General features: G+C 46.8%; 1 long non-coding RNA gene across 1 annotated transcript in view; it reads right to left on the minus strand.

The window, feature by feature from the left end:
• Nucleotides 1-25,337, minus strand: part of LOC108449682 — a 182,094-nt gene that overhangs the window by 58,463 nt on the left and 98,294 nt on the right. The window lies entirely within an intron of this gene.

Raw genomic sequence — 25,337 nt, forward strand, 5'->3', positions numbered from 1 at the left:
AATCTCTCACGTAGACTGACTGCTCCCCAGAGTCTTGGATTTCCACAGAACCCCACATTTTGTCAACAGAACGTGCCTTGCCTCGTTGGCCTTTTCTTTTCAACAGTTTTTACTTGGGAAAATATTTTTTTCACCCACCTCCTTGTCTGCCATCCCCTCCCTCACGGGGAGCTGTTCCAAAGGGAGCCTGCAGTCAAGACTCTTTTGTTTGCACTCCCATGCCAGCCTCGCTGATGCCACGGCCTTGGCTTTGGGAATGGAGGTTGGGATCGCAGCCAGCTGGCGCTGCCTCAGCAGCACTTTCCTTCCTGGAGCCTGGCACACACCACACCAAAAAGACACTCTCCTCTCCTCTCCTCGGAAGGTTGCAACGCTTTGTGGGAAAATCAAATTACTTGACAACGTCCCTTTCAAGTTCACAATGGCTCACTCTGGAAACTCAATTCAGTGTTTTCTTCCTGCCACATGCAATCAAGGATCACAAACCGCCTGCTTTGTTTCGGGCTTCTGGGTTTGGGTGGGGATGAAGGGAAGGTTCATTTCTTTGATTATTACTTTTTTTGTTTGTAAAATAACAAAACCAAAGCAACAACAGCAAAGCCCAAAATCAATGAGCCAACAACAGCATAATGAAGGGAAAACCAGGAGAGGAACAACCCCGGGGACAGGAGAGTCTCTCCACACGGACATTCACTGCTGTGTAAAAGTCCACGTAATAATTCCTGTCGGGAGGTCAGCAGTGAGGGCTAAAGGAGTGTAAATTCCTTTGGGAAGAAGAGTTCCAGCAGCACAGAATCCATCCTGCCTCTGTACATGGGTCTTCAAGCCAACATTCAATCTGTCCTAGCACATGTTACTGCCCATCTAAATCAATCACAGAATGGTTTGGGTGGGAAGGGACCTTAAAGCCATCCCATTCCAGTCCCTGCCCTGGGCAGGGACACCTCCCACTATCCCAGGCTGCTCCAAGCCCCAGTGCCCAACCTGGCCTTGGGCACTGCCAGGGACCCAGGGGCAGCCACAGCTGCTCTGGGCACCCTGTGCCAGGGCCTCCCCACCCTCCCAGGGAATAATTTCTTAATATCTGACCTAAATTTCCTCTCTTTTGCTCTGAAGCCATTCCCCCTTGTCCTGTCACTACAGTTCCTGAGGAACAGCCCCTTCAGATACTGGAAGATGCTGTGAGATCTCCACACAACCTTCTTCAGGCTGAACAGCCTCAATTCTCTCAGTCTGGTGACAATGTTTTATCAGACATACTTCTCCAGGTATCAGCAACTAAATATGCAGATCTGTTTAACACCAGCTTCTAAAAAGCATTAAAAAATTAATTTTATATTTGAATCATCAAAGCTAGCATTCAAGAAGTGACAGAGATTAAACTTTCTGTGACTGGGCAGAGTCTCAGTTGCTTTCTGAACTAAGATCTTCAGTCTGGCACCAGCAGCTGGGACACAGATCTTAAGCTGGAGGGAGAAGTGGAGAAAAGACTACAATATTTAAATTCAAATGCCTGCTCTACTGGAAGGTGTCCCAGCAACTGGCGAACGACCCTGGTGTAGTGCAAAGATGGGGATGCTCCCGTGTGGGAGCTGCATTCCACTGGTGGGAATTTGTTAGGCATTGGACTCTTCCAGGGTTATTTTCCTGCTGGCCCCCAGTCCCAGCACTGCACTGCCACCGGCTGCAGGCAGAGGAGAGGGAGGAGGAGGGCAGGCTGTGAGTGTATCGGTGGAAGCAGCAGTCCCAGGAGCTCTGGTGGCTGGGTGTGATGCTCTGAGTGCAGCTGACAGTGCGGGCACTCGGGGCTGGGCTGCTCTCGCCCGGCCCTGGCACCCCCAAGAGCAGCAAGTGCCCTACAACTGCACAGAGCCACGGGCCAGGGCTTTTGGAGCACGGTGCCAGCCTGAGTCAGGAGGAGCAGCAACACAAAAGTCTGACAATGAGAGCAGCTCAGAGAGGGCATTGCAAAAATCCAACACTCGCAGCCATTTCCTGAGCACGTGGAACAGCTCTGCCAACCCAAAAAACCCAAAACAGGGAAAGCAGATGGGATGAACATGGGATCTCCACCTATCCCCACCAGCCTGTGCGCAGGGGTGTGATTAGAAGCCATGGCTGTGACTACAATCCCTGCTGTCTGCTGGGTGCAGTGAGATCCCTCTGCTGCTCTCGTTCCCAGGGGATAACCGGCCCGTACAGAATAAAACCGTGCCTTGCAATCCCGACCCCTGCCTCGAGTGAAGGTCAGATGGAGAGTGGAACAAGGACTGGCTGTCCTCCCCAGAGCAATGCTATGACAGAAAGAAAAAGACTAATAAAGACAAAAAGAAAAAATGCCCACGGAAAAAACAGGAAGAGATCCCAGGTAGGAAGGCACAGCTGTGAACAGAGGGCTGGAACTGTCAGATGTACCTAAACCTACAGTAACCAGCTTTTAATTCCCACTAAAAGGAGTTCTACAAATCCCAGGTGATTCTCTAAGCCTCACATTTACTGGAGAAATATTTAATTGACTAGCAGCTACTGGAATAAGAAAGACAGAAAACATAAACTGTGTTTAGGAACTCCATCAATAATAAAATCCATATAAATGTTTTTCACTTCATCCTGTCAGGATGCAGCCAGTGACTGTATTTAGGAATAAGTAAATAATTTCCTTGGTAATTTTGCTGTAACTGAAAAAAATTAAATGAAAATAATTCCAGGTTAACTGAATTGCCTCCTGTGAAACACAGAAATACAGTCAGGTCAGGGCAGATGCTCAGCACTTGGCAGGTTCTGAACTCACCTACCCGCGTTAGAGGTGGTACCATGTTCATTTTAGGTTATATTCCTTTAAAGCTTCAATTAAATAAGCAGCTGCCAGATTTAATCCTCTTGGCCCTTCTTCTATTAACTCGTATACAGATCTATTTGTCTTTTAACCCCATCCAACAATATAATTCTCGTAACTCCTAGTCTAGAGTGTTCTCTAAGGAACTACAGTAGGTGTTAAATATCCCAGAGGATATGCATCCTATACAGAACATTCCTGATCTCATTCTGATAAAAAATAACCAAGATTCAAGTGCTGATATCAGGAACTGCTAATTCAACATTCAGCTCCTATAAAGCTGCAACGTTCTCAAATTTGATTTTCCTGCTTCCATGTTTGCTGGAAGGTAGCAATGAAAAAAATGAAAAAAGAAAACTGAAATTAAGCAAATTTAGAGTAAATACAGAGAAAAGTTCTGGGTATTAATGTGGTGCAAGACACTTTAATTACCTGCTTCGAGTGTGTCAATGCAGACTAACCCACCTGAATCCACTCATGCTCCAAGGACACAGGTGGTCTACAGCCATGCTCATCTCCAAACACCTGAAGTTTTTAATTAACACTGTTACTTGGGAGAGCTGCCTGTCCAAACCCCAAGGAAATGTCCTCATTGTCCTCGTTTTCTATCAAACAGAACACCCCAAGAGCCCAGTCCACCAGTCACTGTTACCTTCAACCTCCAGTGCAAGGCCACGTCCTACCTGGAGCAGAGGGTCTCCAACAAGCCAGCAAGTCCCTCTAGCTCCATGGGGGCTGCACTTCTCTGTGCCTAAAACTGGCCAGATCAAAGCTCCTGGGCCGTTTACACGAAGCAGGGCTTGTGCAGACCGACCATGCTGCCTTTTCTGAGAACGTCTGGACTCCAGCACATCACCTGAACCCAGGGGCACGGAGGTGCAGGACTCTAAATTCATCCTAAGATCCAGACGTTCGCTCGGCACTGCAGGCCTAGGTCAAACACAGAGCAGAACTGCCTGCTGCCTCATTTAAATATTCAGTGAGCACTGCAAAGATTAACATTTCCTCTTTTGAATATCTAAATATTTGCCCACAATCCCCCTGCTAATGAGCAAAGACAAGTGCTGGTAAGTGGCAAGCAGCATCAAGCCTCGAGTCAATCAAACGCTCCGACGGCCCCTTCAGCACCACCACAAGGCCCAGCGAGTGACATCCGGAGCTGGTGGCTTGCAAATGGCCCTTCTCTCCCGCTGACTCTGCCCCCACCACACATCCACACACATTCCTCCCTCTCCTTCCCTCTCCACCCCCTTTTCCGCTCCATGACCCACTCGGGGGCATAAAAAACTGGTACTGAGAAACCTGCCAACTGCTTTAGACTTTGGAACACGAGCTCGGCTCTTGTCAGCTCCGAGCCTGCCGCACAATGGAAAACATTACACATTTCTCTCGCTAACGACCGCGCTGCTCATTTACATGGCTTAGGCAAACACCAACAAGGTCGCAGCCAGAAAAGCGCGGTCAGGAGCGCTACTGCTCCTGGCAAGAGGTTGGTGCCTGGAAAAGGGCTGCACGGGAAGCTCTTTAAACACCTTGGAACATGTGCTAAGCTGCTGAGGTATGAGGTGTGGTGACAGCAAGGTGTTGAAACAGGGCTTTTAAAAGCTGCCAGTCATCATTAACACGTCTCCGCAGAGCACTGGCAGCCGAGGCAAAGCCAACACCCAGAGCATCTTCTTGGAGGGCGGCTGGGGAGAGCGGAAGAGAAGAGGGAGCAGGTGTGGGGAAGACAAAGGAGGAGCACAAAGTCATCCACAGGGGGTTTTCCCTCTTGGCCTCACGCTCAGAAGTTGCCACCCTGCTCCTCAAAGAGGTGATGAGGTTGCAGCTCTTCGGGAGCTGCTCTGCCACGTGCCTGGACAACCTACAAGGTGAGCTGTCCCTGCCGGCTTCCTCTGGGAGCTCCTGACTGTCCTTGTCCTTGCTGCTGTGGGATCGGGTGTTCCTATCCCTAGCGGGGCTTGGGAAGCAACTGCCACAAAGCCAAGGCACTGCAGGGCAGAGAGGGAGAACCCACCAGCAGCCACTCGCTGCAGATCCAGAGTAAGAGCCACCTTCAGCTCTCCTGCTCTCCTGTTACTCCTGGGCCCCCTGCAAAGACGCACAATCCAAATTCTGCAAGAACATCACCTTCTCCAAACGTTGTACTTACTAATTTTTGGACAAAATTTTTATTAGTAATTTTGCCAGTTGCATGCTCATCCTAACATTAGTCCAAACTTTCAAAAAAAAAAAAAAAAAACAAAGTTTATAACTTTTCTTGTTCAGCAACTTTATAGAAGACCCAAATCACCACCACAGACAAAGTCTTGAGCAAAACAGCACTAGCCCTGATCTGTTCCCCAGATTGAAGTTCTTTTTTTTGAAGTATTGGGCACTATAAATAGCTGGATAGGAAAGTTTGTGTGAATTAAAAGAAAACAGCCCTATCCAAATATAATTCCATCTCCTCAGAGTCTAAAACTGTATCACGCATCAAAATCTTAAATATTTATTTGAAATTATGCACCCTAGTTATTCCATATTCTAAATCTGTGCAGCAGAGAGGCTGTAATTGCAAGGAATTTAATAAAAGCTATCATATTCCCTAATTCAAAAAAGATTATGCAGAGCCCCAAGATGTAACTAAGAATAGCCAAGTTTCTTCTTGTTGGTGATTGTTCTAAGAACTGAAAAAAAAATTATACATCTCTCTCCTGCCCGTTTTTCTGCCTGAAGTACTCAAGAACCACCATGTCCCAACCGAGGTGCAGAATGCTCTGTTCCCCTCTTTTATGAGCTTCATTATGTCACTAACCCATGACAAGCACGGCGTTCCTCAATGTCTTGCCATTTTTATCCCCAGGATTCCAGGAGGGAAGCGAATCCCTATGCAAACCCAACTCCCCCCAAAAATCCCACCTTCTGCGTGATGCTGATTGACCTCCTGATCTCACAGCTTTGGGGCCCACAGTCCAGGTGTGGACAAACCTGAGTGAAGGGCAGAGGTTTCAAATGAGTTTCCAAGTGAAGGAGAGGCATAGAAAACTCAGCAGTTTCCCTGGCAGGAGCAGCAGCAGGACTCAAAAGCTCCAAATAACCAATTCCACGCCTTCTCCTGGGTGGTGGGGACACAGCAAGGACAGGGATGTCACGAGCTGGCTGCGTTGTAAGACACAAGACACAAGTCCACGGGGACTCCAGGCTTCATTAAACCTGCTGCTCATGCAAAAACTTCTTTCTTTATTCCTCTGCTTTCCTATTCACGCAGACTAAGTAAAACTGAAGCACTAAAAGATAAAAACACTGTATTTTTAAAGAGTGATTATGGGGTCTAGGTAGTGAATTACCTTTCAGAAAAGTCTAAGCAGAAGTGACTTGCTTAAAGATAGAGAATAAATTATTGAATCCCATCTTTCAGCATTTAGATTTTTAGCAAAATCACTAAAAATGCTCTGTTAATTCTTTTCTTACCTGTGGATAATCACTACCGGAGAAGAAAGGTGAGAATAAAAATAATTAATACAAAAAAAGTGAAGCCCCTTCTTCACTTTAGAAGGAGAAGCCAGGGAGATGAAAACTGACATCCAATTTTCTCTTTTTCTCCTTCTCCTGCTTGCATCTCCTACACTTGCCCACACTTACACCCACCCCATAAACAGCTTCATCAGGGTGATGGATGTGTGCCACACCTGTTCCCAGCCCCCTTTAGGGAGGTTTTCCTCACCCACCTTCAAGGCAGGGGCTGTGTCTTCATTCTGTGTCTGCAGAGTCCTCAGCACAACGAGGCTGGGCCTTTAGGCACTTTAATGACAATAAATAATCATAATTCAGGAGTGGGATGCTTTCAAATCCCAGACTCGCATTCTTCCAAGCTTCCCAGCACACATAAAAAACCCCCCACACCCTCCTCCCTTTGTGAATGTGACCTCTGCTCCTCTTTAGAGCTGAAACCCTCTGTTCCTGCAGGCTCCAGTTCGGAGGGGGATTCCCCGGAAAGCCCAGTGGGCCAGGTGGGATGGGACAGCCATTAATCTGTTCACACCTTGTCAGCCAGGGGCCTGATCTGAACACATCCTCCTTTAGCTTCAGGAAATTCCTGCCGAGGATGGCACGGGAAAACGAGGAGACGTTGTGCAGAATGAGGAGACAGCGAGGAACACGTGAGAGTGCAGGACACGGCTCCTTAAAATCCTGGGACACGGCCTGACCAAGAGGAGCCTTCCCCTGCCCTTAGATTTGGGGCCACCCTAAGCACTTGGAAGGTGTTATCAGTGAGTCCCAGAAGAACCACCATGCCCTTTTTATCTCCAGAGGGAGATGACAAACCCCAATGTCTTTGGTAAGACTATGCCCTGTAAATACCCAACTGGAGCTGCTTCAGCAACGCCTCCACTCCACCCCTGCAAGTCCTCTCCTCTCTCCCCTTAATTCCAGCACCACTCTTTGCCCCTCCTCTGCTCTTTTCTCTCAGTTAGAACTAATGGTTTTACCACATGTTGGAAGGGAGCAAAAGGAAGTGGTGAAGTGACAAATGGGAATGTTCATGCCTTAATTTATTATGACAATCGTGCCCGGGTCCACAAAGTAAACTGAGTCAACAGAGAAGGACTTTGTGCCAAGTTATTTATCCACTTCACTAACTGGGGGATCTCTTTCTCCCTAGCCAGCCATGAGACTGGTTAAACTCATCAACTTTATTGATGAGCAGAAGCAGCAGGGAATTTTCTCACAAAATATGTTGTTGTTGAAAAAGTTAGATTCATCCAAACCAAAACCTTTTTTCTAGGAATGGTTTGGTGTCACTAAACTTCCAGACACAAGAGGGAAAAAAAAAAAATGTGGAAAAAAAATCCTAAATAAGCAAAACATGCTGCTTGAATAGTCACTGAACATTTGCTTTCTGTTCAAATAAGCTTTCTGTGCAATTTAATTAAACTTTGAAATGTTTCATTTTGATTTTTCTCTTTTTCTCAGCTTTCCATAGAGATGACAAAATAAAACATTTCAAGTAAGCAAAACTTAACATTTTTTCCTCTTAGCCTGTCAGCACATGACATTTTTCAGGATTTTTCACTCCAGCCTGGCACAAGGCAATTTTCCAGCGTCTCCAAATTTCCCATCCAATCACACTGAGGAATGCAGCCCATTAAGCCCAGCGAATTTTGCCCAGCTACACATGGCTGGCCAGGATGACTGGTGGACAAACTGGTCCAGACCCTTGACTGTTCCTCTTTGCAGGAAGGCCACAAGACCAAATCCTGCCCAACCCACCAGAGCAGAACACGGCACTCATTCATTCCTCAGTCCCCAGCTCCTTTATTTTGCAAACCATATGAAGCCATTTCATGGGTTCAGCCCATGTCCCGTACCCAGCTGTGACAATATCTAGGAAAGACCTGGTAACAGGACAAGCAAGAGCTGTCATTTCAGTTTTCAGAGGCAGAAACTGTTCCTTTGGATTTAACTGGCTGTAAAAAACCTTTTTCCAAGGAATTTTTTTTTTCCCCTCTTTGCCCTCGTTTTTTTTCTGATTATTACAGTCAGACCAATCTCAGGGTGTATTTCCAGGAGCATCACACTCAATAGAGGTCACAGAATGACTTTTTCTGGCACAGCTGTGTTCTCAGCTAACTACAAATCTGATTTTCAGCTACTGCATGTCAAGGGCAAGGTAGAACAGAATGGATAAACCCCACCAGAGTGTAAAAAATGCTGAAGACCTTTAGAAAACAAACTGTCCACAGAGAGGCTGAGAGAAGAGCGTTCCTGCACTCGGAATCCGTGCCCTGCAGTCTTCCCCTCCCATCCCGAGCAGGGCCCTGCATGACACCCCTGTAAAACACGCTGAGTCTTTCATGCTGAATCACATTCCAACACCATGACACAGCCTCCAAAGTAGCGTTTTAACAACCTGCTGGGCAAAACAAGCAGGCATTGTTTGCCATCCTGCCTGCACAAACCCTGGCTCTGGAGCTGGAACGTGCCCACGTCCGGGCGGAGGACACAGGACTTCCCCACACGCATCACACCCCAGAGAGGAGAACAGGCTCTGGTGCCTTTCAGTCACCAGCACTGGAGCAGCCAATGCAGACTCAAAGTCCCCAGATGATTTCTGTGCTCTCCCAGGGTATTTTTCAGAGGTTACAAACATTTCTGTTGTGAAGCCCCTCCCTGCTATGCTGCATCAGCTGCTGAGCCCACCTGCAGTGCCTCTGAGCACACTGAGTGGGACATCTGAAGGGCTGATCCATGGATATGTGGGTCATCAGTGGGGTTTGGTTCTTCAATAAATAAATTTTGGCTAATGGTCCTCAAATCGTAATTCCTCAACACCCAGGACAGAGAGCACTGTGGGGTTCACAGTGTGCAGTCTGCCCAGAACAGGGCTCCAGAGCCGGGTGAACTCTCCCGAGCTCCACTGAGTTCAGTACCTACTCATTTTTACTCCAATGACTTTCCCCCAGGTTTTATGTGGACAATCCACTACTGGCATTAAGGACATGGTGTTTGACCAGCGTATGTGCAGATCCCCTCGCTGCCCCAGGGCTGAAGCAAAGCCAAGCCAAGTTCCAGGGAGAACCTCCATGGCCCAGGCACACACACATCTCTGTTATCTCGTCTCCAGTGGGAGGGACATGGTTTGCATTTGTTGAAGCTTGTGTTTCAGACAGGCTGCACAATTGGGCAGACACCACTCAGGCCATGTTTTCAAACTTTACATCCATGACAGATGGAAATCTGGGAGTGTCTGTGAGAAGGGAAGGAAAACGAGATTGACCTCTGAGATTAGAGGTTAGGCATTTTCCATTGCTGTTGGATCACTACAGGTGAGACTATAACTCCACTCTATTTTATCATAAATGGAAAGAAACTGGCATTTTCAGACCATCTGGCCTGTTTTGGACGGCTCCTTTAAGGTAAATTGTCTCAGCAATGTCTTTTCACTGCTGCCAGTGAGGCTGGTCCAGATGAGCCACTACAGGCTGCTGAGCAAAGCTGGGCAGTGAAACCCAGCCAGGCGTGAGGGCCTCGGAGTGATGGTGCTCCAGCTGGGGCTACAGCTCCTCCTCAGCATCCTCACACAGCCCCAGAGCTACACCCTCAAAAACAGTCCAGGGCTGCTGCTTAGCATGGCCCTAAAACATTGGGGGTTTTGCTCCAGCTCTGCAGAACACATGTGCCACTGCCCCTTCCCGGATTTGTTTTGGGAATATTGTGATGTAACAGGTTTGATCTATGAGGGATGGAGGTGTAACGGGGAAGCAGATTGTTATAACAAGTTGTAAGAGCCACGCTAGGGAGCTATGCAGACCCCAGTGACAGCTCCTTTATTCCAAAGTAAGGGCCTTTCTCAGTCTCCTTTTACTATTTCTGTAACTTGCTGTCCTCTGCAGGAGATGCTGGACTCCATCCAGTCAGTTCACCTGCAGCCCAACCTATGGAGCTGCCTCTCTGGCATGTGCACCAGGTGGCACAGATCACCTTTGGTGCAGCATCCCTCAAGCTGCAGCTCATACGGTGAAAAAGCAAACCACTGCAATAAGATTCTCCTCTCTCCAATAACACTAAGGAGTTATAGTTCATAACTTCCAACTGAATTCACTGTACAGCCAAGCGTTCCTAATGAATTCCCCTAATGATCATGCTCTAATGTTTGACTTCATTATGTCACTTTTGCAATAGCTAAAGTACAGAAGAATGTGTCTTTCTTTCAGTAAGGATCACTCAACACTCCCTCCTCTTAAAGTGTATGAAAGTGTTGGCCCTGGGGAAGCCCCCTCCTTCCCATCCCCTGCCAGAAGGAAGTGACCTAGAGAAAATATCCCAGAGCAGGGGCTGCCAACTGGTCTTACCCAAGCCTTTCCCCAAAAGGTTTCTTTCCTTCACATATCCTAAACAATACCCTTCAGATATCCCAGACAATACCCCAGGAAACTTGGCTACTCACATCCTTGCCTTTCCATCAGGGATGGTGCAGAAACGCATTCCTAGCTATTTCCAGCTTGGAAGTGCTGAGGTAGAAAAGCTCGAGGCACTTAGAGAGTTTCTTTAGGAAAAAAAAAAAAGAAAATAACAAAAAGAAAAAAAGACCATTGTAGGGTTGAGAGACTCGGAATTAAAGATGCTCCTGACATTTTTTCCTGTGCATTACTCAGCCCAATCTGTTTAATGGGTCTTCATCAGAGATTGTGATTGCTGATTCGGGCTGGCGACATCATTCAATTGGACATGGTTTTGAAGCAGAAGAATAATTATTTCCCATCTTCCAAAAGACCATTTAATTCATGCTCCCCAATCTCTGGGAACAGATAACCCACAGCCCTTTTAGTTCATTAACTCTCTGGGGCTGTCATCAAGGGATTGTCAGCTGCTCGGGAGTTTGCAGAAGAGAAGTGGATGAAAGCTGCAGTGTCCCCTTTACCCAGGGATCCAGCATCTCCTGCCATGGATCCTGCAACGTCCAAACAGCTTCCCAGAAAGGAGAGGGGAAAAAGGGGAGACACACACCTTTTACTGCCTCTCTCTTCTCCCAGACACCAGGATCAAGGCAGTGTAACACAGCAGCTGCTGTGCTGAGGAGAACTCAATGCTAAGAGAGAGAGAAACCAAAACCAGGCACCAGCAAGGCCCTGGGGAAGGTAGTGGGGATGGACCAGCAGGAGCAATCACTGTGCTGCTTTGTGTGGGATTCAGAGGGGTGACACCACGGCTCACAGGAAAATCCAGAATCTAGGCCATGGAATCACAGCAGGGGAGCTATTGCAGCTGGGCCATCTGCACCAAATCCAGAGGTCAAATAAGTGAAATTTAGCAGAAGATTATTTTCTTACTTCCTTCCCCCTCTCCACAAATATCAGGATGCTTTGAAAAAAAGGAAGACAATAAATAAGTGAAACTCCTGCTTGAAGACAAGAGCAGAGGTAGTCCTGGGAAGAGCCGAGAGCTATGAATCCAGCTCCTTTAATCAAACTAGATTTGAAAACACTCTACAAAGAAGGGAAGTGCCATCCTTCCACCTTTGTGAAATGGGGGGACTGAAGTTCCAAACGATGGGAAAGCACAAACCCAGCCAAGGCCTAATGGCAGGTCAGGATACACCTCGTGTGTCCTGCACCCCCATCAACATCTGTCTCTGACCTCAGACACCTCCAACCCAGAAACTTTGAGCCCTGAGTGCACTTGGAGCTTTTTGTGTAAGATGGGAAATGAACAGGCATTGCAAAGCAAAAGCTCCACCTCTAGCAGAGTCTGAGTGGAAAGAATTTAGCTAAGAGGCTTCAGTAAATCAGCCCAAATCCTCCTTTCCTCGGCTTGTATTATTCATCTGCCTATCCCCTTGACCACACTAAATTCTGAAAGGCATCCTGGCAGTATGCAAACACAGAGGGGGGAGTTTATTGAAAGTACTAAACATGTTCTAATTGTTTTCTCCTGCACTACTCTGCTAAAACTCACTCTGCCGTGAGCGGAAGCCGAGCTGGACAATTACTGGGGCACTTGAAGCAATCATGCCCTTGATATATGGGAAGTGGGGAAGTTTAGCGGAGTGAGGACCTCTTCAATTCCTGTCTTTGCTTTGCAATGGTTTGGACAGTCAAAAAAGACATTGTCTCACTTCTCCAGCAGCAGCAGAACACAATAACCTTGTGTCCCTAATCACAGGATACCGTGAGGTTCTCCTGAACAATACTCACTAAAAAGCTTTGAAAGTGATAAAGTGCTATATAAATATTCAGTTGGACTGCAATTAGATTTTTGGCATGTGGTTTACATGTAAGTGCAGAAATACCATCAATAAAAGTCAATGCACTCCTTGCCCCCTTTCTCTCCCCCTGCCTTTCCTTCGCTGTTCCCCAGATCTCTGTCAGCGTTTGCTGAATTTTCATAAGGGAAAAAATTACTTCCTAAAATGTTCAAAAGCTTTCCCTTGGTTTGTTATTAGAGCAATTATCTAGCATAACACAGTGAAATAGCACAAAGTATTCTAATGGGAAACAAATGTGCCAAAGAAGTGACCAAACTTGGAATCTTTATTGAAAAATGAGGGGAAAGCGATTAGCTGAAGAGGCAGCAACGGAAAGATTTTCCACCTGGCCTTGGGCAACACATCAAACAGAGCTCAAAAGGGTGCTATTTATAATTGTTGTCTGGCTGTCTATGGAGCCCTGTCTGTCTGTCTGTCAGTCTAGGCCCTTTTCTGCCTGTGCCTCTCCTCTGCCACGTGTCCCGTCCCCGATGTGTTTACACAGCGCAGGAAGGATGCTGCTCTCAGCCCTCTGCGCTCCAGACCAGCTCCGTGGGGTTCAGGGGTGGTACAGGGGTGTAAGCAAGCACAAAACTCTGCCCCACGCATGGTGGTTTCTTTCCCCACACGTGCTCAGCTTCTCCTGCAGTGCAGAGGCTTGGGGGCTCTTTGTGTTACCATAGAAAGAGACACAGGCAGAGTGAGGGCTCACTGAGGCCCAGAGAATGGGCAATACCTTGCCTGGTCATTTCCCTCCAACAAAATCAGTTCAAAGTGGAGACAAAAACATTGCCAGATAAAGAAGGTCCGATTTCACCTCTACTTCACTGTGATACAAACACCTATGCAACTTGCAGGTCAAAGGCCCATCAATCTCAGCAAGTTTGCTTTGGTGTAATTCAAGAAGCAAAGACATTTTGCAAGTACTGAGATGATTTATAAGCACATCTAGAAAATTTTTAGGACCTCTTGTATAACAGACAAAGGATGAGAAAGACTCATAAAAGCGATTTCTCACTACTCATTAATGCTCATTTAACACTCTCCTTTAACTGTTTCACTTAATTTAAATTGAGGAATTAAAAAAACCCACTGAGAATCTAAATCCTCATCTGGAAATCAGAAATCAGAAATATGATTTCTCATAGCTTCATTGAGGCCTTTGGAATGGTAATATTTTACAGCAACAGAGGAACTGCTTTTCTTGTGAGAGGTAACGAACTCCACAACACAACCACAAATGGACCAGCAACTGAAAAAGGGGTCTGAATCAGTAGTTGGCAAACACCACCATGGGCTAAAATTCACTCTCATAAGGTATCCAGGAAATAAAAGCAAGGAGAACGTTTCCATCTGAATAGAAAACAGGGATGTTTAGTGATGGAGCTGTGGAAACCAGTGGGCAGCACACTGGCAAGGAGCACCTCTCTCAGCAAGAGATTGGCCCTGCTCAGAGACCCCAGAGGCACACAACCCCCCACGGGCATGCCACAGCTTCATTAACCAAAACAGGCACTTTTGAAGTTCAGGCATGAAAAATAAAGCCTGATTTTATCTCTGCTAGATTCCATTTGCCCAAAGATGCCCAAACCTCAAAAGGGGTCAGATGTTCAGTACAGATAATCACACAAAGTTTGGGTGTGTAGTTGAAGTCTATCCAAATTCTCCCAGGCTCCTGAGGATGAAGGATGGGAAACCTCGTGAGAAGAGTTAAGAGACACCAACAGAAGCTTTCTGGTACATTCTGCTTTCACTCTGATCATAAATACTGCAAGAACAGCCTTCGCTGTGGTATTTTAGTGTTTCCAATCTCCAAGTTCCCTCAGCTCTACTTAGGACAATGCATTTCTAAGTGCCCACGCTCTGCAGGTGAAATTCCATGCCTCTGTTGGAGAGCACTGTGCAGCAGGAAGCATCTCTCCCCTCACAGCCCCTATTTCCCACACAGTCCCAGTGACTCAGGGATCACAGACTATCTCAAGAAGAGACCCCTAAGCATCACTAAGCCCATCTCCTCGCAGGACCACCTACAGCTAAGCCTGGGTGAGAGCATTTTCCAGATGCTCCTTCGAGGCTTGGTGCTGTGACCACTTTCCTCAGGAGCCTGTTCCAGGGCCTGATCAATCCCTGGGGGAAGGACCTTGCTCTACTGCCCAATCTGAGCTTCCCTTGATGTAGCTTCACTCCATTTCCTCGTGTCCTATCACAGGGGTGACACTGTGCCTGTGTCACTGTGAGGAGCAGGACAGCAAGAACAAAGCCCACCTTGATGCTCTGTGATCATGAGGGTGAACACAGTCCTCTGCCCATTTTGGTGCCCATTTAAGTGTTCAAAGAAAGACGAAAACCTGGAATCAATCTCTGACCTCACAAAATCACTCTCTGAATAACATGGCTGCAGAAGAGAATCCAGGGGTCAAGAAATCTGGAAAAGAACCACCTGTTCATAGTCTTCTTTCAGCTACAGGCCAAAACTTGTTTTTGTGAGTAACCTCCAGCTCCTTTATCTCCTTCCCTTACTGACACACCCTAAAGCCCTTCTCCTTTCCTCAAAACCAACCTCAGCAGCCCCCAGCTACCTCTCACACTGGAACATTCACACATTCACTCCTGACACTGGGGGTGATTGTACAGGCAGAGTTTGCCAGGAGACAACAGATTTATTTTCTCTTCTCCTGACAGAGTTCATCATGGGATGGAATATGCGGTGTGAAGCAGAACAAACATCAGCAGCATAAACCCCAGTGGAAACCATAAATCTTGAACACATCGTCCGGATTCCTAATTCCAGTTGCAGGAGAGCACCTCCGGCTGCGTAACTGGCTGAGATGCTCAGACTGTCTGAATCAGCCTTCTGACCACCATGTGTGCTCAGAAAAATGGTTCTACACAAAAAAAAAAGCTTTTATAGCTTTCAGAATAATTTTGGAACAAACGAGAATGGTCACAAAGGAGCTCCAGGGCAGGTGAAATGCTGTGAGAGCCGCCCAGCTAATGCCATGACCAGTCTGGAGCTGCTCTGTAATGTGGAACAGCTACTTCCTGCTTTCCTGGTCATCTACTGCTCACAGCAAAGCTGTTTGATCTCCTCTCTCTCCTGACAGATCCACCTTGTATACTCAAACGAGGCCATCACTTGTACCTATCTGTGTGGCCTTACAGCAGAGCTACCCTGGGGTTTCCCCAGGCCTGCTCCAGTGAGGGAACACGCGCTAAGAGCGACCCTGGAGCTGTACACACACCTCACTGAGGGCACGTAACTGCACTGGGGTCCAAGCATGGTTGGCTGAGCAACTGCAGCTTCTGTTTTCCTTCAGGTTCCCCCTTTGCCTCTGGTCTACTGGGATTGCAAGCTCTGCAGGACAAGAAAAATATTTCCCTGAATGTTTACTCAGCAGCCAGGCTCCATCAAGGCAGGGCCTGGAGTCCCCAGGAAGGCAGAGAACTGTTATCTCTCCAAGCTGTCCTCAACCTGCTGGGGACAGTGATTTACTGTCTGCAAGGGAGGTTCTGCCAGAGTGCACAAGCTCTGAACTGACTTCACACAGAGCTATTCCCTCATGTGCTGGGCCCTGACTAGATCAGGAGTGCAGACAGCAAACCGTAAGTAGCTCACTAACTAAATAAATAGAGGAGCAGTATTTCAGTCACCTTGGATGCTTGTCTTTAGGGGAAATCTCCAGCTTCCTCTCCTGTTTAGGGCCACGAGAAGGAATAGCAAAGTCCAGGGAATGAGTTGTGAGCCTGTGTCCAGCTTTCCACTTTCATTGGTGCTGGTTTTCCATGACGGTAACATACATAAACCTTTGCTACTGCTGATAAGGACACAAGGAGTACAAGACTAATGATAAGACTATCTACATTTTGGAGTTTTCATTGTGGGATTTTTGGTATATTGAATGTATCTGGCAGATTCTATCCCTGGGTCTCAAAGCACACTCCAGGCATTCACAAACATGTTCCCAGCACTTCCATGAATGGAAGTTTCATCTTTGTTCCCAGCACGTGTGTTTAACTGGAAGTGTCACAGCATACGCATGGAAACCGAGGCAAAAATCAGGAGTCACCTCAGTGCTCTTTGCCAAGCCAGAAGCAGGTACTAACTACCTAGTCAATACCAGGCCTTAACTTAGGAAATCGGAAACAATTAGCTCAGTTAATTGGTTCTCCTGCACACCAGCCCAGAAACTCTTTATGAGTAACTCCTGCAGAGTGTCTCCCCCTGAAAGGCAGAGAAAAGGCCAGAAAGTTCCAACAATGCCATGACAAGATAAGGAACTGTCAAACTGCCTCCAGCAACCCACCCCCTTTAGCCACGCTTTCCCAAGGGACAATGCTGTGGAAAACTAACTAACTAACTAACTAACTAACTAACTAACTATGCTGTGGCCGAGGAAAACTAACCACGGAGTGAGGAGAAGAAAAGGACAATTTGCTCTCAACTGGACACAAAGACTGAGGTCCTTCTGCTGTGAATATCCATCAGCTGCCAAGTCTGGGGAGAAGAGCAGAAACAGGCTCCTAAAATTTTTCCACATGCAGAGAAGGCGCAGCAGTTCCATCGGCTTTCCAGCATGCATCCAAAATCTTCTCACTGCTTTTCCTCCTTTCCTTCCGTGGCTGCAGCCACTGAAGAGCTCACAAAGAGTTGCTCATTGGGAAGTGTCTCCCTTTGGGATGCTACAGGTTCTCACTCTTCCTTTCCCCCCATTTATTTCACAGATAGATTTCTAACAGCAAAACATAAAGAGAATGGGCCCTCCCAGGAAACCAGTGAGACCAGCACGGAATGAGAGCTGCCTCCACACAGCCCTTCCCAACCACGCTCCCACCCGCACTCCCAGCAGCAGCGACCCTGCTCTTTCCATCCGTGATGGAAATGAACCCTGCTGGGTTACACAAACACATGGAGCTCAGAAGATGTCACAAGTCTGACCTCTGCCTTCCTTTGCTGGATTTCTCAGCGTTTGATGCTGGCTGTCGAACAGAATAAATGACGGGATGCGCAGAGAGCAACATCAGTGAGCCCAAAGGAATTCTGGCCAGACACAGAAGACAACAAAAGCCTGTGGAAATGATCTAAGGATGTCACTTGGCAACCTTACGATTATTGTCTTGTTCTGTATGTATTGGGTTTGAAAAGCTGATAATTGTTCTCGTGTGCCAGTGGAGATTAGAAGACCATTTGTGTTGGTATCAAAGGAGACAAAATCTTTTTCCACTCTCTCCAAGAAGAGGGGCAAAACCATCTACCAGGCAATGTCTCTTCTTGTGAGACTCCACTGAAACAATGGAGTTTTATCAGTGATTAATTTGGTCCATTGTTTTCACGGGATTAATGCCAAAATGGGGATAAATGTGCTGCTGTTGTTTGCATCTCTGGTGTGAGCTGTAAGGTAAATAATGGCCCAGCATGGTCTCCCTTCAGACAAACATCTGGACTTCTACCGATTGCAATTTAGCTGCATAGACAATGAAGGCATTATTGTTGCAAAAAGCATTAGAGGCTTCTATAGCACTGGCCATATTCAAGTGACCTTGGGCAGAACCAACTTTAAAAGGTGGTTTTAGTGCACACAGAAAAAAATTTGAGATAGGCACCTCATCAGAGCTACTTTTCATGCCACTTACTGGAGTGAAGTTCTGCTACATCAGCTACCAGACAGTTCTATAGGATTCCGTGGTGAATGCAGCAAGTCCCTGGAGGGGTTTAGAGGTCTGATACAGGGAAAAGAATAAAGTCTTATAAGCCTTGATGCCAGCAAACACACAAAGAGCTGATGTGCTGTACAGCTGCTTTGGCTTTGCTTGTGTGATGGGAACAGCCTCGTGCTGAAGCTGAGCCCCCCAGCCCAACTTTAGGAGCAGTTCTGTGTCAGGGGAGTTCATTCCCCATCAACTGTTACAGCTCCAGCCACTGCAGTAGCAAGGTCACTGCTGGTTTTCCATGCTGTGAGCTCTGATCTAATTAGGATTGGACTGGGACCACCAACTCCTCTCACTCAAGTTACAGATCAACAGTCATTCATTCTTATCAGCTCCTATTATTTTTCTGTTAGCTCTGTGCTGAGAATCCCACCCAAGATACTGCATTTTCAACCTTCTGCCGGAGTTACTTTTGTTTTTTCTCTATGGAATAACACTGAACCAAGAACTCTCTTGAACACATCATGTCTGATCCATGCTCAGACAGCAAACGTTACAAGAGAAGTATGTTTTCTTTCAGCTGTACTCTTTCTTTTCCTTCCCTATTTTGAGGTCTTTGCAGAGAGGTCAAAGACTGGGGGCCTCCCACGTGCTGGAGAACACAGTGCTGCAGTGACTGCTACTGCTGGCAGCTCTGCTCCCTAGGAACAACTCTGCCACTCACGCCTGGGATTAATCCGTGACTCCAAGCAATGTCCAGTGTTCGTATGTCCATCCTCCTCGTTTTTCTCCCAAGACACTGGGTAGCAGTGCCCATCTTCCCAACAGCCAGGATATCAGCACTATCCCCACACTCCTCCAGTTCAGTGCCCCGCAGATGTTTCTGACCAGAAAAGGACCTTTGGGGACTGGTGGCTAAACTTCCTGTTGGGGTGAGAATGAGATAAAAGAACTGGCCTGATCTGGACTGCTCTAATTTGATTCCCAAGGAGGGAAATCCCTTTTTCTTTAATGCATCCTTATCGCCCCAAGCAGTGCAGCTGTGCAGTGGAATTAACCTTGGAGGACACTGGGTGTTACACAGAGGAGCATCCTGCATGGGACTGCCCACAGCTGGACTTTCCCACTGCTTCTCTCCCACCAGCCCCGGGAAGATGCTGCTTCTCCCCTTGACACTGCTCTGAGGTCAGGGCTGGTTCCAGCACGAAGAGGAAGCGAGTTGTCAGCATTAAAACATAAACCATCTTAACTTACCACAATCACAGCATGCTGTTAAGTCTTCAGTAAGTGTTTTTCAACTTCACACTGAAGTTGTGAAAGATATCTTCAGACTTCTGTAGTGCTTTACAGGGACTATGAAAGGGACTTACTAGATCTTGTCTGCTTAGATAATACCTTCAGTTTCTGCCTTCAAACACAGATTTTTGTAAGATCTAAGCTGCTAAAACTGCTAAACTGCTAAAACACTCAAGATCATCTTTTTGACTTACATTCTCAAATACCATGCAGGTCCATCAGGCATGTTAGCAGCACACAGAACCAGGGACTTCAAAACCAGTCTGTGGCAGATGTCACTGGAAAAAGAAAAAGGAGAGAGGCTACTAAGAAGCAAATTCCACTCCTGATTTTCACAAACATTATTCTTAGTCATGGAGTGCTTTGCCTCAGCACTTTGCTTCTTCCTTCCCAGTTCAGTGGCAGTCCTGGTTCCCAGGGAGAAGCTCTCTTTCCAAAAAAGAGCCACACCATGGCTCAAGCAGGAGAGACATTTCCTTCTCTCTGACATAGCCAGTGACAGCCACAGCTCCCAGACACAGGCCAGGCCATGTACAAGTGATGGGAGAAGCATGTGGCTGCCCCAGTTTGGAAACGGTGGCTTAGCAGGATCAGGGGTGTCATGGAACCACAAGACTTTGAGCTCCACAAACAAGGCATGCAAGATATTCAGACAGTAGAAAGCAAAGTGAATTAACTGGCAGTGCTTGGCTTGAATTATACTAATGCCACAAAGTCAGGCTGGCATTTTAAAATATCCACAGTCATCTGTTCTGTCCTGTCTTTGAGGGAAGCAGAACATGTATGAACAATGACTGCACCAGGGTCAAGAGTTGAGATTGTTGTCCTTTACAGGACTGGGCCAGAGACCCCTGCGAGTCCCCTTTCAGACAGAGCACATCCCAAAGGGAAGATGGGGAAAGAGAGGACAAGGGCAGGACAGCAGGGGGGTCTCAGCACCACTAACTCACAACCTAACTGTTGGACAGGTGAATGGGAGGAGGACACACCTTCCTCCCTCCCCAGATGAACCCACTCCATTCTTTTTTTCTCTCATTCAAAATACACACGGATAGCCTTTGTGCTTTAATTGCATTTTTGGGGAAGGAAAAAGCACTAAATATTTTGTTTCCCACACACTGCTGTGCTTCCCTCAGCTGGGGAAAAAAAAAATATCCACCTTGAGAAAATAACACCTTGTTCCCGCACATATTGGCACTTGTGCTGCTTCCGTGTCATGTTTGCTCTGTCAAAACAAGTTTTCCTCGCCCCTCAGGGTCAAGCCAGCTTTTGAAAACCAAGCTGTCGTCTCCAGGCATCATCACTAGCAGTAGCCAGATAACAGACTACGAGTTCACATTCCAGAATGGTTATGACTAGTGATGAATGAGCCAGCTCAGAGACAGCAGGAAAAAATTTCCTACAGGTTACACTGACCTTCCAAGGAACACGTTTGTCTGACCTGGGGAAGGCGGCAAAGAGGACATGTTAGGCCAGGGGGGGTGAAGAAGGAAGGGAGAAAACCCTAATTACAAAGGAGGGGATAGTACAGCACAAATCACTGCTGCTCAGGGGATCTATCTGCTCCCAGAACGCTGCAGGTGCCTTACCCAAGGGTAAATGAAATAATTACGTTTTAAAACAAGGTAAAGAGACTAAAAAGGCTTTGCCATTGTTGATAGAGAAAAATTGTGGTAAATGTAGGTTACAGGAAGATAGGGAAAACACATGCTAAATGTATAATGGTTTATGGATAAATGCTTGGTCTAAAGATCACCAGCAGCAGGATGACAAAACATCACTCCAGTCAACGCACCAAACCCAAGTGTTCACTCTACATTGTCACAATCCTAATAGTACAGCTACAGAGACCCTTCCTACCTGAGGCAGGAACCTGACTTTGGAGCATGGAGAAAGCCAGAACCCATTGCTTGGGCCGTGTTTGGCACCTTTGGTGTGTCTGAACACACAAGGGGCCAAAGAGGCAATGAAATCCACCCCAAATGTTGCATTTCAAACAGCCCAGTCCTACAGTGCTTGTATGAGATTATGACTAATCCATCAATTGATAGGATCTGCATTCCCAGGATTTCAGCTGCAGCTCTAAACCATTCAGCATAGCTAATAAGCATTAATTCACCATTTATCACTTGCACTTATGAGTATGAAAACCCAGCCTTCCCCTCCATCAGTCAGCCTCAAGTATACTCTGTCAGTCTCATCCCTACCCTGCTCCAGGTACAGCCAGTGCTTGCTGTTGTGAGGTTTTGGGGTGATGAGAGGACCCCAAAAACCATTTTGTCATTCTCTGCAGAGCCATGATGAGGGAACCCCGAGAGAGAAGATACCACATATCTCTAAGAGATACCACATTGAACTACAGGTGCTGCTGGAAACCTGGACAAGATATTCCGAGGGTGCCAATCTGCAGAGTTTTCCTAATCCTGTACCAGCCACCATCCTGAGCCTTCTCATTCATCAGCTCATTTATTAGAGACAATGCAGATGCAGCAGGCACTGAAGAAGGAAAAATTATCTTTAGGGCTGGTGAGTTTATAATGTTTGGTACAGGCTGAGGTTTTTGCCAAATTAAATTTGCTTGTTTAACTGGGGGCAGAAATGGAGAGTTCAGGGAACACTACCTGCTTCAGACAGCTGCCAGAGCTAGATATAAGACCCTGAATTTTGCAAATACCTTTAAAACTTCAGAGAAATTAGGAAGGAAAAATGTTAGGAAAATATTTTCACTTAAAAATTGCATTTTCCCACCCTTTATGAGTCAATAATTCTAATTCCTTGCTGAACCAGAAACATGCTGAGAAAAAAGTTTTGACTGTGCTATTTTAGGATTTCCTTCCACAGCAAGAAAGAGGGAGTGAGAAAAACCCCTTGAACTTCAATAAACATCTCTGAGGGAAAGTTCAGATCTGTTCTCATTGTTTGCTGACCTGATGCCTATAATGCCTGGTTTTAGTCTCATATTTAAAAAAGCCCCAAAACAACAACTTGTTTTCAATCAAAAAAAGACAACATTAGAAATGAACAGATTTGTTGCCATGAGCAAAGTTTGTCCTGAGATGCAACACAGCACCTAGAACTCTTGAACTTCCTCCTGGCATGCAAGCACTTCTTGAACTACTGAAGTGCTGTTAACGGATATGTGTTCAGGCAGTTCATTAATGACAGGGTGACAGTGACCACCTTGGCCCCTGCCTGTGCTGCTCCTGCTCCCTAGACACATGGAAAACTCCCCAGGACGTAGTGGCCATCCCAGAACCTTTCCTCAGGCTCCTCACCGAGCGAGAGGAATGACTGTGGGGGTTGTGGTTGAGCATGCTCTCACTCGTTATCGCTCGAGTTTGTGCTTCATCACTTGCCATGGTCAACAAAGACCCTTTGAAGTCCCTCTGCGCACGAGTGGAAAGTTCCTTTGGAGTCTTGCTGCACCAGGAACACACAGTTTGAGAAGTCCCTGCTCCAATTAGGAGAGAGCAGCAGTTTGTGAAGGACAGATGTTTTGGAGCAGCAATAGCCCTGCAGGGACCCCTGACTCGAGTCCCTGTGTGCTACAAACACTAAATATAGCCAGCTCTCAGGGATACTGAATAAGCTGTAAAGAATGAAACTCTAATACCCCGTCCCAAAGTGAGAAAAGGGAGAGAGAGGATGAAAGGCCAGGATGTTGTCCTTACCCCCAGAAGTCACACTGCAGCTCAGCACTCAGGTCAGCTGTGGTAACATCCATTTTTCCAGCGCTGTAACTATTTCCACTCCTCTTAACCCTCCAAGCATCTCCCCCTCCCCACACTCTACATCCCATCATATGACAAATGAGTTTGACCCTTCTCCAACCCCTCTCTGCAGTCTCTCATGGCTCCGGCACCGTTTGCTTCCTGCCTTTATTAAATCAGATGGGCTGTGTGTGCTCCGAGGCCCAGAGCCAGAGGAACACAGAGAGACAGGGAATTAAGGGCCATCCTCTCCCAGCCTCCAGGGCTCTGTGTCTTCCATTTCCTCACTCTGTTGCTTCATGAACGTGCCATTCCATCATTTTTTTCTCACTCTCATGATAAAATCACTCCTTCCACCCACCAGAAGGAGAAAAATGCAGGGCTCTCCCCAGAGTCACTCTGCACTGCAGGACTGCATTGTGGGCTTTCCAAGGTATTTATTATTGCACTGCCTCACTTTGACAATGGTGATTCCTGCAGCTTCTGTCCCTTTCCCCACTGCTTATTGCCCTCCTCCTTTCTTTCTCTTTCTGCACCTTTGACCTTCTTATTCCTTCTCCCTGCCCAACCCACTCTGACAACTTGCTCCTCTCTGAACACCAGTTACCCATCTCTCTAGGGGAGGCCATTACCAAATCTCTGGTCACTAGAGATTTCTAAATTTTTATCTCTGACTTTTGAGGACCTTATTTGCTTCTTATCTCACTGTGTTGGGGCAGTTGGATCTCTCTGCTTTCTCACTGGTGTTTGGATGGGATGAAGAAAGATTGAGAGAACAACTCAAGCTAAACACTTCTTTTGGGAATTACTAGTTCTTTCAAACAAAGATTCAGCAGGGATGGGTTGTTCTGCCTCACTTCTCATGAGCTTTGAGAGCCTTGGCTGGGATTTCTGCAGCCAAGAGGACCTGAACACTCCCAGCTATGTTCTCTTAGGGAGCCCATCACTGGGGCTGTCTCTGCTGCTGGTCTCAATAGCTGTTAGTGATGATTTTCCAAATGCAGGTATTTCATGTCTAATCTGAACAAAATCAAATGCAAAAATATCAACATCCTTCGCAAAAGCTGAGTTACCTCTTTCTCCGAGCCAGGCAGCCCAGTGCTCACAGCACTCTGGCAGAACAGCACCAGACCCTCGTGCACCTGAGGACAGCACTCACCTCTTGCCAGCCCTGACAATCTCTGACAGTTCAACATTCCGAAGTGAGAGATTTGTGTCCCCCATTAGAGTAAGTGGGACTTGAAAGCAGATCCTGGAATTGAATTCCACACTTTCTAGGGTGGCGGATGTATAAATACTGCATGGAAGATCAATAAATGATTACTAGCTCTGTTAACAAGTGGCTAATGTCTTGTTACAGACTTTTACAGAGTCCAGTTGGTCAATAGGCTGCATTTAACCATGACTTATGATCACCTATATCACATAATAACCATGCCTGTAATATGCTTACACAGTCTATTCATCGTGCATTAATCCTTTTACATTTATTTATGAATATACTCTTACTCTAATGTTTCCCCAAATGGAGTAATAACAACTGGCCAAAGAAGAGCTGTGCATTGTGCAGCCATGTTTTACCTGGCCCAAGGAACTGGTTTTGAATCACAGGTTCAGTTCAAACCCACTCCTGGAGATTAGATTTGAAGCATTAGTTCAGCCGAAAAGTATTCTGAGGCTCCCTGAATTCAGTGGGAAGGAACACAATGAGCCATCTCAGAGGGGGACAGCAAAGGAGGAAAAACACCAAGATATCCAGAGCAGCTGTGGCTGCCCCTGGATCCCTGGCAGTGTCCAAGGCCAGGTTGGATGGGGCTTGGAACAGCCGGGGGTAGTGGAAGGTGTCCCTGCCACGGCAGGGGTGGGATGGGATGAGCTTTAAGGTCCCTCTCAACCCAACCCTTTCTAGGATTCTCTAACTCTGTGATTCTTGGGGGGAGAAACATCGACTGTGAATGAATAAATGGAGGCACAGACTCCAGTAATGAAACAAACTATTGCAAATTCTCTGTTTAACATCTTTGGACTAGAAACTCTAAGTCTCTATGTGCCAGCTCCAGCTCTGCCTAGAAAGTCCTTTGCTGATGTACCCAGCCACTCAAAGAGAACCTTGTGACTCAAT

The sequence above is a fragment of the Corvus brachyrhynchos genome, unplaced genomic scaffold (assembly GCF_000691975.1).
Source record: "Corvus brachyrhynchos isolate BGI_N302 unplaced genomic scaffold, ASM69197v1 scaffold19, whole genome shotgun sequence".
Classification (NCBI taxonomy): domain Eukaryota; kingdom Metazoa; phylum Chordata; class Aves; order Passeriformes; family Corvidae; genus Corvus; species Corvus brachyrhynchos.